Here is a 13415-nt window from a genome sequence, read left to right as displayed (position 1 = left end):
TGGATAGTGAATAGTTTAATTTACTATTCCAACTCCAGTCCCCGTGGATAGTAGGGAAGGAGTTGGATAGTAAATTAAACTATTCCCTTTCCTCCAGCGCCCTCCAGCGCAAGTTGTTGTAATGACTTGCGTTTTAAAACCTGCGTGTTAATGTACCGCGTTGTAAAAGTTTCGTGGTAAAGGATGTTTCCCACCTCAAAGGCGCGCCTAAGGCCAGCCCGTCTGCTCCTGTCCGCGCTCGGACCGGGCTCAGGGCCAGTCCCCCTGGTCGTGATAACACAGATTTAGGGGAGATATTCAAAACAAGAGCTTTTGAAGCTAAGGCCTGGAGGAGGTCGGTTAAAATGCCCAAGGTATGCTTGTGATTGATCATTTAGGGGCCCTATGGGGGCCTGTAAACTTTGTGGCTATCAACTATTTAATGCTCAAGATCAGCTGGTCAGAGGTTACTATAATAAGTCTAATGAAGTAGTTGCTAATGATAAGCAATCTAAAATCAATTGTGTTCTGATAAATGCCAAGTCTCTGATCAAACACGCCACTGAATGTGCATTATTTTTAGAAGAAAATGATATAAAAATTGCCTTTATCACAGAGACCTGGGCTGATCTTGCCCCGGGTTCCGAGTTGGTAAAAGCAACACCCCCAGGATTTCTATGTTTCACTCTGAATAGGCCTCAGAAGAGGGGAGGGGGTCTAGCAGTCATATACCATGACACTATGAATCCCAGTTTCCATCCGGCTTCCAACACTTTCTATGAGGCACTCTCCTTTAACTTTGTCAGGGAGCAATATAAACATTTTAAAGGGCTACTTCTCTATCACCCTCCTGGCCCCAGAGCTGGGTTGCTGGAAACAATAAGCACCCTAATGGAAGACGGAATGTGCGCAGAATCATTCGTCGTATTAGGGGATTTTAATTTTTTTCTCGAAGATGCTTTGGACCCAGATACCACTAACCTTGATAGAATAATGGAGACTGGGGAACGCTAGCAGTTAGTGGAAGGTCCCACGCATCTTAAAGGGCATACCATGGATGGGATTTTTTCCAACAATCCCAACCTTACTTGGTATAAAGCTCAACCCTTGGCTTGGTCCGACCATAGGGCTATAATTTTTAAGTTGCAGGAATCAAAAACACCTAAACCTATATCCAGGCCCAAAAAGCTGCTGGAAAAAAAGGATATGGAAGGATTTAGATGGAGCCCAGTTAGAAGATGAATTAGAGAGCTCCTTTCTGCCACTCCCATTGGAGGCAGACGAAGCCGTGGCGATGTATACAGACTGGTTAGATAATGCCTGTAAAAAAGTGGTCCCTGGTAAAAGATGGACCCTCAAGCAGGCCAAACCTTCTGCCCCTTGGTATTCAGACAAACTGAAATCTCAGAAACTGGTCTGTAAAAATCTCAAACGGGTTTGGAGGAAGGACTACAAAGACATCAATAAAGAAACGTACACGCAAAGTCTTAAATGCTATAAAGAATTGATGCTGGAAACAAAAAAGCACTACTACTCGTGTGAAATTCTACGAGCGCAATTCAACGCCAAAGAATTATTTAAGACGGTTAAAAAACTTGCCTCACCTAACTCATCTGTGAGTGCTAGTAGCCCTGAACTCTGTAACAAGCTGGCTACTTTTTTCCAGCATAAGGTAGAGTGCATACACTTTTTTCGCCAGCCCAGAAGGGAGACGGAATTCTCCCCTCGGAAGTGCTGCAAACAGGACCAAATGTGGTGCCTGTATTTGATCACTTCATCCCTTTAGAAAGATCAGAGATCATTAAACTTCTGAACTCCATACACTCAGGCTCCCCCATTGATACTTGCCCGGTCTCGATTTTAAAAACTATTCCGGAAACAATAGGATCCGCCCTACACCACCTCATCAATAACATCTTTGCTTCTGGGTGTTTCCCTAAAAAGTGGACAAAGGCGTCTATTCTTCCCTTATTGAAAAAACCTAGACTGGACTGGACTCCGCAGACCCTAGTAGTTATAGGCATATCTCGCGGCTGCCACTGCCAGCTAAAATCATTGAAAAGGCAATGAACATCCAGCTCAGTTTGCATCTTCAGATCAACCAACTACTTGATCCAACACAGTATGGTTTTAGAGCCGAACATAATACAGAACTGGCTCTTACTAAATCCACAGAAAAAGTAAGGGAGGCATTGGACGGTGGAGGGAAGGCTGTTCTGATTTTGTTAGACCTATCAGCTACCTTCGACACGGTCCATCACATGGTTTTGATGGACCGTTTGTCGGAGGTAGGAGTACAGGGTGTGGCATGGAAATTGCTGTACTCTTTTCTCTCAGATAGATCACAGACCATCGACCTGGATAATAACATGTTGTATCCGTTCCGCCTTCTCTGTGGGGTCCCCCAGGGGTCCTCATTAAGCCCTATGCTTTTCAATATTTATATGATATCATTGGCTGGCCTTATAAAATCTTATGGCTTTCAGCTTACCTCATAAGCAGATGACACTCAAATAGTGTTATCATTCAGTGACAGCGAGGAAAAAATAATGGAATTGCGCTTTTATGATTGTATGAAAGAGATAGCAGGGTGGATGGCTTCTAACTGTTTGAAATTGAATTCTACCAAAACTGAGATCATTGTTTTTGGAAACAACCCTCACATTTGGACACCCGACTGGTGGCCATCAGAATGGGGGAATTGCCCTTTGCCTACACGGAAAGCCAAGAATCTGGGAGTAACAGTAAACAATGGATTGACATATAGCGATCATATCAGTGCGGTGGTTTCCGCCTGTTTCCTGATACTAAGAATTTTAAGGAAAATTAAACCCTATCTTTCAGACGGTAACTTCAGGACAGTGGTCACGTTACTCGTTATGTCAAGATTGGACTGCTGCAATGGCCTCTATTTGAATGCCCAAAAACAAGTCATCAGTAGGCTTCAGATAGCGCAAAATGCAGCACCCAGGCTGCTGTCAGGTACCCCCAAATTCATTTCAGTAAGAAATGAGCTAACCAGACTACACTGGCTTCCAGTGAAGCAAAGGGTTCGCTTTAAGGCCTTATGTACGGCCTTTAAGGCTCTTAACGGCTTAGTCCCGAACCACTTGAAAAACAAATTCAAGTGGTATGTTCCAGCCAGGACCCTTCGTTCGACGGGAACAAAAAAGGTCCTAATACCCACTGTTAAAAAGACCTCCTGGGGAGGCAAGAGTTTTGTTGCAGGTACATCTAAGGCTTGGAATGATCTGCAATTCTATCTGAGGAATGCTTCGGACCTCCTCCTTTTCAAGAAGGGGTTGAAGACATGGTTGTTTACTCAATGATCCTCTCCCTACCACGGCCAGGCAATATATAGCGCCAGGACACCCCAGGGTAACCCCTGCGCTCAATAAATTTAATTAACATAACATAACAAAAGCTGCAAGAGGCATTTTTCCGTGGGTAGCCAGTTACAAAAGGACCTGGGGTGAACCTAGCTGGTGGCCTCTTTAAGAGTGTGCCCTGACCCTGAGTGGTGTCTATAAGGTACTGGTAGCCTTAGCATTGACCAAGGGGAACTGATACAGAAAGTCTAAAAAGTCTGGACTTAAAAAAGTTTTGAACTTTCAAGACCTTCGGAGCTTCAGCAAGACCACTTCAGCACATACAGCTTCAGGCTTGCCCTGTGTCGTCCAAACAAGGGCCTAAGTCTGAAGGTAAAATATTGACCAGGTGAAGACTCAGAAAGTATCAGGCCAAAGAGAGTACTTTGGTGGGTGCGAAATTTGTATTTTCCCACTAGGACCTGTTGGACATGTTGGACCTGGGGGTCTCCAAGTCACATAGGGTAGCTTGGCACTAAGTGGGAAGGCCTAACTCAAAGGTACATGTGTTAAGTTTGCGTCACACCCTTCAGTAACATAACGTCCATCCACACAAAAATAAGGACACTACACCAATTTTAGAAAAATACGGGCTGTTTTATAAAAGTTCTCGTGCAATATTCACAATTCAGAATATCAATTTCACTCTTTCCATATCCATAAGATGCCAAAATTTACATTCTTAAAATTGCCTTATACAGTAGAAAGCTAGTCAGTACTCAGATTTAAGTTATTACTTTTTCCTGCCATAAGCTTCACAGTACAATTAGTTGTGCATTTTTCATTGACATTTGAGAAGGTTTTAGCAGACAGTACTTTACCCAGATAAATCAGGATCATCAATTTGCTCGTTAACACAATAACATAGCAGGCCTTTCCCCACTAGCATACAAGGAGACTTATCTAGACGGCTGTACGATTTAATGAGCAAGACAAGTTATTCAAACATCTTGTCCGGTCGTTCATACACCCCACTGAGCTATTCCTCCTGAAACTGCCCTGCTTAACCTCTTCTCCTTAGCCCCACCGCCTCTCCTAAAGTGGCCACACTTTTATGGTCTGTAAGAATCCTTCCCACAGAAGTCACCCTAGCTGGACTGTCACGATATTACTGGTTCAGCCCTCAGAGGGATTCTTTTACTGCCAATACATTCACCCTCGCCTTTCCCTCGGGACCGACGGCGGTTGAAGGGTCTGTCACGGCAGCTCCGGCGGCCTCCGCCCACTCTCCCCGCTTACTTGAGAGTTCTCTGGCTGTCTCAGAGTCCTGTCCCCAGCACTTGTCCAGCGGCTGTCTTCTCTACGGGCTGGGGAACTGGCGTTCTTCCCACTGCGGTTCGAGGAAACGGGGGGGGGTGGGGGGCTCAGGAAACCCGGCGTTCCTCCCCGCTCTTGACTGAACTTCGGGATTTTCCTTCACTGGCTCCTTCCGTCGCAGGCCCCGCCTTCTCCTCCGCCTACCTCAGTGTCGGACGGCCTTCTCTGGGGTCGCGGCTGACTTCTTCCTCCTTAGCGACGCCTCGGCCCTGCCTCCTGTCACGACGTCACGCCGCTCACGGCGTTACCTTGGTTCCGGCAACACAGCTGGCTGACTCCGCCTGAGCCGATTCTTCCGTCTCCTCGGCTGCTTGAACGGGCCTCTCCTGCCTCCGATGCTCATCCACAGGGCTCACTCAGCTTTCTCCTCAGCCGCTTCGGATGGAGCACCCCCAAAACGGCACACTTCAGCGCAGTCGGGGGCCACAGCAGACACCTGGGAACCTTCCACAACGTGAGTGAGCCCGCGATCTCAGGGATTCTTGCGCCTCGCTCCCCACAGTAAACTCTGGTTGTCTTTAGGTGTGCTGGGCATCCGCAGTTAGTCTGAAATAACTCCGTGTAGAAGGGCTAGGTCAAATAGCAGGGGGAAATCGTCATACAAGAAGGCAGCCGATCCAAGGAACGATCTCCCTTTACTTAATGCGCCTCTCTCCTAACAACTTTGCCTCACTCCTCCTGTGACCAGGTTCCACACACCCTCTGGTCATTACTCACCAATAGCCTAAAATGGCCGCCCTGGTGCTGGCCTTTTATAGGCTGGCTCTGGCTACCAGAACCCTCCAGAAGGTTCTGGTACCTTCTTAGTGTAATCCTATGGTCCCTTCTCCTGAAATATCAGTTATGGCAGTTGCTGACCACCATTTTGCATGACCCATACTTTCTAGTCAGGAAAGGCACCTAGGCCTCAAGAAAAAGGACTATGAGGGCAAAGAGCATCCAACCCCTAGGTCAATACCGCAAAAAAAATCCAGTAGACATAAAAATTAAAGGTTTTGAGGGGCAAAAAGGGGACAAAAATAAATAAATAATTAGGAGGGACTACCCAAAGGCAGACCGGTCTAACATGCGTCCCCCCCAGCTGAAAGTGGGGAGAGCTACCCAACCCCTTGGTAGTCCTCATCACTAAGGCGGAAATACCTAGAGAGGCCGTCTGCATTGGCGTGGTCCACTCCAGGCCGGTGTTCCACCCGGAAGTCCATTCCCTGTAGGGAGATGGACCATCTCAACAACTTGGGATTTTCCCCCTTCATTTGCATCAGCCAACGAAGAGGTCGATGGTCAGTCTGAACCAGGAAGTGCGAGCCAAACAGGTATGGCCGCAACTTCTTCAGAGCCCATACCACCGCAAAAGCTTCCCGCTCAATTGCACTCCACTTCTGTTCCCGGGGAAGCAGTCTCCTGGACAGGAAGACTACAGGCTGATCCAGACCCTCTTCATTGAGTTGCGATAACACTGCCCCAATGCCATGCTCCGATGCGTCTGTCTGGACAATGAACTCCTTGGAGAAGTCTGGGGCCCTCAGGACCGGTGCTGCACACATTGCCTGTTTCAATTTCACAAAGGCTTGCTGACAAGCCTCTGTCCAGACTACCCGTCGAGGTTGTTTCTTGGATGTGAGCTCTGTGAGGGGCGCTACAATAGTGCCATACCCCTTCACAAAGCGACGGTAGTAACCTGTGAGGCCCAGGAAGGCTTGGACCTCAGTCTGGGTCTTGGGGGGTTCCCAGGCCATGACTGCCTCAATCTTTGCCTGGAGGGGCTGCACTGCTCCCCTACCCACCAAGTGGACTAGGTACACAAACGACCCCTGCCCAATCTGACATTTACTGGCCTTGATTGTCAAGCCAGCCTGTTTCAGGGCTTGGAGAACAGCTTGCAAGTGACGCAAATGATCCTCCCAACTGCTGCTGAAGACGGCAATGTCATCCAGGTAAGCAGCGGAGAATGCCTCCATACCAGAGAGGACCTGGTTCACTAGCCGCTGAAACGTGGCAGGGGCGTTCTTGAGCCCAAAGGGCATCACACAGAACTGGTAGTGTCCCTCAGGAGTGGAGAAGGCTGACCTTTCCTTTGTTCCATCTGTAAGGGAGATCTGCCAGTACCCTGAAGTAAGGTCAAAGGTACTCAGATATTGGGCAGCTCCCAGCCGGTCAATCAATTCATCCGCCCTAGGGATCGGATGAGCATCAGTCTTGGTCACTGAGTTTAGCCCCCGGTAATCCACACAGAACCTCAGTTCTGGAGTGGTGCCCGGTGGGGCAGCTTTTGGTACTAAAACCACCGGACTGGACCAGGGGCTACTGGGAGGTTCAATGACTCCTAGCTCCAGCATCTTGGTAACCTCACCGTGGATGCTGGCCTTCACCTTGTCTGACAGCCGGTAGGTCTTTGACTTCACTGGTGGGCTGTCTCCTGTGTCCACATCATGGGTACACAGGTGGATCCTTCCCGGGACAAGGGAGAACAACGTAGAGTACTGCTCCAATATCTGGCGGCAGTCCTCTCGCTGCTCAGGAGTTAGGGATGGGGAGAGAATCACTCCCTCCACCGACCCATCCTTTTCCTGAGACGAAAAAAGGTCCGGGAGAGGTTCGCTTTCCGCTTCCTCTCCTCCATCAGTCACCATCATCAAGATGACCTCGGGCCTCTCATGGTGGGGTTTGAGGCGATTAGCATGCAGCACCCGTAGGGGCTGTTGAGGGGTCTTAAGATCCACCAAGTAGGTGGCCTTACCCTTCTTCTCCAACACCTCCGGGTGAGCGTTGTGGTCATACCACTCTTTCATTACTGCTTGGCTGGCTTCCAAGTTGTCTGAAGCTTGCTTCCACAACTTAGCCATTTGGCTCCGGAAAGCCAGCATGTAGCTCACCACATCCTGGGGAGGCTTTCTGGGAGACTTTTCCCATCCATCCTTCACCAGGCTGAGAGGTCCACGTACAGGGTGCCCGTACAGTAGCTCAAAGGGGCTGAAGCCCACTCCCTTCTGCGGCACTTCCCTGTAGGAGAATAGCAAACAGGGTAGGAGGACGTCCCATTTCCTCCGCAGGCTCTCAGGCAGACTTCTTATCATGCCTTTCAAGGTCTTGTTGAACCTTTTTACCAGTCCATTGGACTGGGGGTGGTATGGAGTGGTGAACCGGTAGGTCACTCCACACTCCTTCCACATTGCCCGCATATATGCTGACATGAAGTTGGTTCCCCTGTCGGACACAACTTCCTTGGGGAAACCCACTCGGGTAAAGATCCCCATCAGGGCCCTAGCCACAACTGGTGCAGTGACAGTCCTCAGAGGAATTGCCTCTGGGTACCGTGTGGCGTGATCCACCAGAACCAGGATAAACCTGTGACCAGCTGTAGTTGGTGGATCCAATGGCCCCACAATGTCGATGCCCACCCTTTCAAAGGGGGTGCTAACGACAGGAAGTGGTTCCAGGGGAGATTTTAGCTTCACCCCTGTTTTCCCACTTGCTTGGCAGGATACACACGTCCGACAATATGTGTCAGATGCCACTTTCATCTGAGGCCAGTAAAAGTGGGGGACAAGCCGGGCAAAGGTCTTGTCCTGACCTAAGTGTCCTGCCAAGGGAATCTCATGAGCCAATTCTAGAAGAAAGGCTCGGTATCGTTGAGGAACTACCAAGGCCCGGGATGAACCAGGCAAAGGTACCTTGGGTTCACTGTAGAGGAGTCCGTCCTCCCAGTAAATAAGTTGTGCCCTGCAACGTTCCCTGCTGCCTGGGCTTCGGCCTGTCGCCTCAGTCCCTCAAGGGCAGGGCACTCCTTCTGGCCCTTACAGAACTCCTCCCTGGTAGGCCCTCCCTCCACATGCCACTCAGCAGGGATGGGTAGGTCCTCCAGGGAGACTACTTCCCCCTCCACGGACTCCTGGTCCACCACCGCAAGTGGCCGATCTGTCTCATGGGGCGTGGAAGCCGAAGCAGGCTTTTCCTGTCTTCGGGTCTTTCCCTTTTTGGCAGTGGGCTGGGCCATTGTTCCAGGCTCCAACCCAGGCGAACTCCCTCTCTGGGCAGTCGCAGACCTTGTGCTTGCACAGGCCCAGTCAGGTGTACCCAGCATCTCCGAATGAGTCCGGTATTCCACCTCCTTCCAAGCATTGTGCTCCATATCATTCCCCAACAGACAATCGACTGGCACGGCAGGGCTTACGGCAACTCGAAGTGAACCTGCGACCCCTTCCCACTCAAAGGGAACCTCGGCCACAGGGTAGTAGCCCAATCTGCCGTCAGCCATCGCGGCGGGGTGGAGTACATGTGGAACCACCTGCTCTGGAGACACCAGTTGACTCCTTACCATAGTCATACTGGCTCCTGTGTCTCTCAGAGCCTCCCCTCTTTGGCCATTGATGGTGACCCATTGCCCATACTTTACAGTATTTGAGGGCACCTGGATCTTAGGAACCATCTCCCGATCTCCCAGGGACACTAAGGTGACACCCGCCCACTCACCCCCCTTATTTAAGGGCGACTCCTCCCCGAGCACTACACTAGCTACTCCTGGGGCTTTTCCTCCAATGGGAGGGGGTGGTCTCTTTGGGCACTTGACATCTCCCTTATAATGTCCAACACCACCACACTCAAAGCAGTGGACAACCCTTGGCTGCTGACTTTGGCCAGGATGAGGGTTTCTGGGCGGGTTAGCCTTAGGGGTGAATACTGTTCCCTTACTCTGGAAACTATTTTGGGGACCTTTAGAGAACTCCCGCTTTTTATCTCCCCACTCCTTCTTCTGGGGGCGGCCTGTCCGGCCTTTTGGGAATCCCCTCCAGTCCCCTTTGAGGACACCCGGGTACTTGCCCAGATGTCCGCCTCCTCTGCAAGCTTTCTGGGGTGGGTCAGCTTGCTGTCCACCAGGTGTTGACGCAGCTCTGGAAAACATTTCTCGAGTAGGTGCTCTTTGAGAAATAGGTCGTACAACCCCTCATAGTCCCTCACCTCGCTGCCTTGTATCCAACCCTCTAGGGCCTTCCTTGCATAGTCCTGGAAATCCACCCAAATTTGTGTGCCTAATTTGTGACTTCCCCTGAACTTTTGCCTGTACTTCTCTGGGGTCAGTCCAAACTTTTTGATCAGCGCCACTTTCATGGTGGGGTAGTGGGTCTGCTCATCCTGCTCTAGGGCCAATAGTGTATCCCGTCCAGTAGGAGGCATGTATTTGTATAAACCACCGCCCCCACTGCAAAGAGTGCAACAGTGGATATATGACGTTACAACGCAACTTTTACAACGCACTATCATTACAACGTAAGTATTGGTAAGTATATAATAATTTTTTTAATTTAAATTATTTAAAATTATTTAAATATAATTTAATTTCATTTCATTTCATTAAATTAAATTAATGTAAATTTAATTTTACTTTATTTTTACACTGTACCCCTGTACCCCAAAAACCCAAAACTGACCCTGAACCCTAAAAAAACCCTTTACCCCAAAACCCAAAACTGACCCTGAACCCTAAAAATACCCCTTTACCCAAAAACTAAAAACTGACCCTGAACCCTAAAAATACCCCTTTACCCAAAAACTAAAAACTGACCCTGAACCCAAAAAATACCCCTTTACCCAAAAACCCAAAACTGACCCTGAACCCTAAAAATACCCCTTTACCCAAAAACTAAAAACTGACCCTGAACCCTAAAAATACCCCTTTACCCAAAAACTAAAAACTGACCCTAAACCCTAAAAATACCCCTTTACCCAAAAACTAAAAACTGAACCTGAACCCTAAAAATACCCCTTTACCCAAAAACTAAAAACTGACCCTGAACCCTAAAAATACCCCTTTACCCAAAAACTAAAAACTGACCCTGAACCCTAAAAATACCCCTTTACCCAAAAACTAAAAACTGACCCTGAACCCTAAAAATACCCCTTTAATTTAACATAATTAGCAATTAATCAATTAAATTAAATTAATTACCAATTACATTTTAATTAATTAACAAATATTATTTAATTACCAATTAATTAAATATTACTACCAATTAATGCATTTACATATTTAATAAATAATAATTAAATTACTTCCCACCCTATTCCCCTATAAACCCACAACCCGCTACAGGAAATACATTATTTTAATTTACATAATTAGCAATTAATAAATTAAATTAAATTAATTACAATTACATTTTAAATAATTAACATATATTATTTAATTACCAATTAATTAATTATTACTACCAATTAATACATTTACATATTTAATTAATTATAATTAAATTACTTCCCACCCTATTCCCCTATAAACCCACAATCCGCTACAGAATAAAATTACACAATAATTAAAAAAAAATCATTAATTAAAAATAATTATAACATAAAATGACACTTTTCACACATATTATAACAGAAAAACACTATAAATAATTACATATTATTTAAAAAACGATATTTTTTACTATCTAGATTATATACTTGGATATTTTTCCTTTCTATATTATTTACAGTCGATATTACTTCACTTACCTTAAAAACGATATTTTGGCTGTCGATATTCTGTCCTGTCGATATTTTCTCCAAACGATATTTAAAACTCGATATTTTGTCCAAACGATATTTTGGAGTCGATATTATGTCTGTGCACCACACCAATTATGTTGGACCTGGGGGTCTCTAAGTCACATAGGGTAGCTTGGCACTAAGTGGGAAGGCCTAACTCAAAGGTACATGTGTTAAGTTTGCGTCACACCCTTCAGTAACATAACGTCCATCCACACAAAAATAAGGACACTACACCAATTTTAGAAAAATACGGGCTGTTTTATAAAAGTTCTCGTGCAATATTCACAATTCAGAATATCAATTTCACTCTTTCCATATCCATAAGATTCCAAAATATACATTCTTAAAATTGCCTTATACAGTAGAAAGCTAGTCAGTACTCAGATTTAAGTTATTACTTTTTCCTGCCGTAAGCTTCACAGTACAATTAGTTGTGCATTTTTCATTGACATTTGAGAAGGTTTTAGCAGACAGTACTTTACCCAGATAAATCAGGATCATCAATTTGCTCGTTAACACAATAACATAGCAGGCCTTTCCCCACAAGCATACAAGGAGACTTATCTAGACGGCTGTATGATTTAATGAGCAAGACAAGTTATTCCAACATCTTGTCCGGTCGTTCATACACCCCACTGAGCTATTCCTCCTGAAACTGCCCTGCTTAACCTCTTCTCCTTAGCCCCACCGCCTCTCCTAAAGTGGCCACACTTTTATGGTCTGTAAGAATCCTTCCCACAGAAGTCACCCTAGCTGGACTGTCACGATATTACTGGTTCAGCCCTCAGAGGGATTCTTTTACTGCCAATACATTCACCCTCGCCTTTCCCTCGGGACTGACGGCGGTTGAAAGGTCTGTCACGGCAGCTCCGGCGGCCTCCGCCCACTCTCCCCACTTACTTGAGAGTTCTCTGGCTGTCTCAGAGTCCTGTCCCCAGCACTCGTCCAGCGGCTGTCTTCGCTACGGGCTGGGAAACTGGCGTTCTTCCCACTGCGGTTCGAGGAAACGGGGGGGGGCAGGAAACCCGGCGTTCCTCCCCGCTCTTGACTGAACTTCGGGATTTTCCTTCACTGGCTCCTTCCGTCGCAGGCCCCGCCTTCTCCTCCGCCTACCTCAGTGTCGGACGGCCTCCTCCTGGGTCGCGGCTGACTTCTTTCTCCTTAGCGACGTCTCGGCCCTGCCTCCTGTCAGGACGTCACGCCGCTCACGGCGTTACCTTGGTTCCGGCAACACAGCTGGCTGACTCCGCCTGAGCCGATTCTTCCGTCTCCTCGGCTGCTTGAACGGGCCTCTCCTGCCTCCGATGCTCATCCACAGGGCTCACTCAGCTTTCTCCTCAGCCATTCCGGATGGAGCACCCCCAAAACGGCACACTTCAGCGCAATCGGGGACCACAGCAGACACCTGGGAACCTTCCACAACGTGAGTGAGCCCGCGATCTCAGGGATTCTTGCGCCTCGCTCCCCACAGTAAACTCAGGTTGTCTTTAGGTGTGCTGGGCATCCGCAGTTAGTCTGAAATAACTCCGTGTAGAAGGGCTAGGTCAAATAGCAGGGGGAAATCGTCATACAAGATGGCAGCTGATCCAAGGAACGATCTCCCTTTACTTAATGCGCCTCTCTCCTGACAACTTTGCCTCACTCCTCCTGTGACCAGGTTCCACACACCCTCTGGTCATTACTCACCAACAGCCTAAAATGGCCGCCCTGGTGCTGGCCTTTTATAGGCTGGCTCTGGCTACCAGAACCCTCCAGAAGGTTCTGGTACCTTCTTAGTGTAATCCTATGGTCCCTTCTCCAGAAATGTCAGTTATGGCAGTTGCTGACCACCATTTTGCGTGACCCATACTTTCTAGTCAGGAAAGGCACCAAGGCCTCAGGAAAAAGGACTATGAGGGCAAAGAGCATCCAACCCCTAGGTCAATACCGCAAAAAAAAAATCCAGTAGACATACAAATTAAAGGTTTTGAGGGGCAAAAAGGGGACAAAAATAAATAAATAATTAGGAGGGACTACCCAAAGGCAGACAGGTCTAACAGAGCTCCTCATGTCAAAACCAACTGCTTCAGCAGGACTTCATCTCGCAGCTATCCAACTTCAAGAGGACTTAGTTGGATACAGCCTTCAACCTTGCCTCGCTGGAGGATTTCAACTATCATATAAAAGACCAAGTCAGAATTTAAAAACTTCCACTGGGACAATCCACATAGAGCGTCCAACCTC

Source organism: Lissotriton helveticus, chromosome 6 (genome assembly GCF_964261635.1).
Source record: "Lissotriton helveticus chromosome 6, aLisHel1.1, whole genome shotgun sequence".
NCBI lineage: Eukaryota > Metazoa > Chordata > Amphibia > Caudata > Salamandridae > Lissotriton > Lissotriton helveticus.
The sequence above is the reverse complement of the archived record's forward strand: the minus strand, read 5'-3'. Positions refer to the sequence as shown.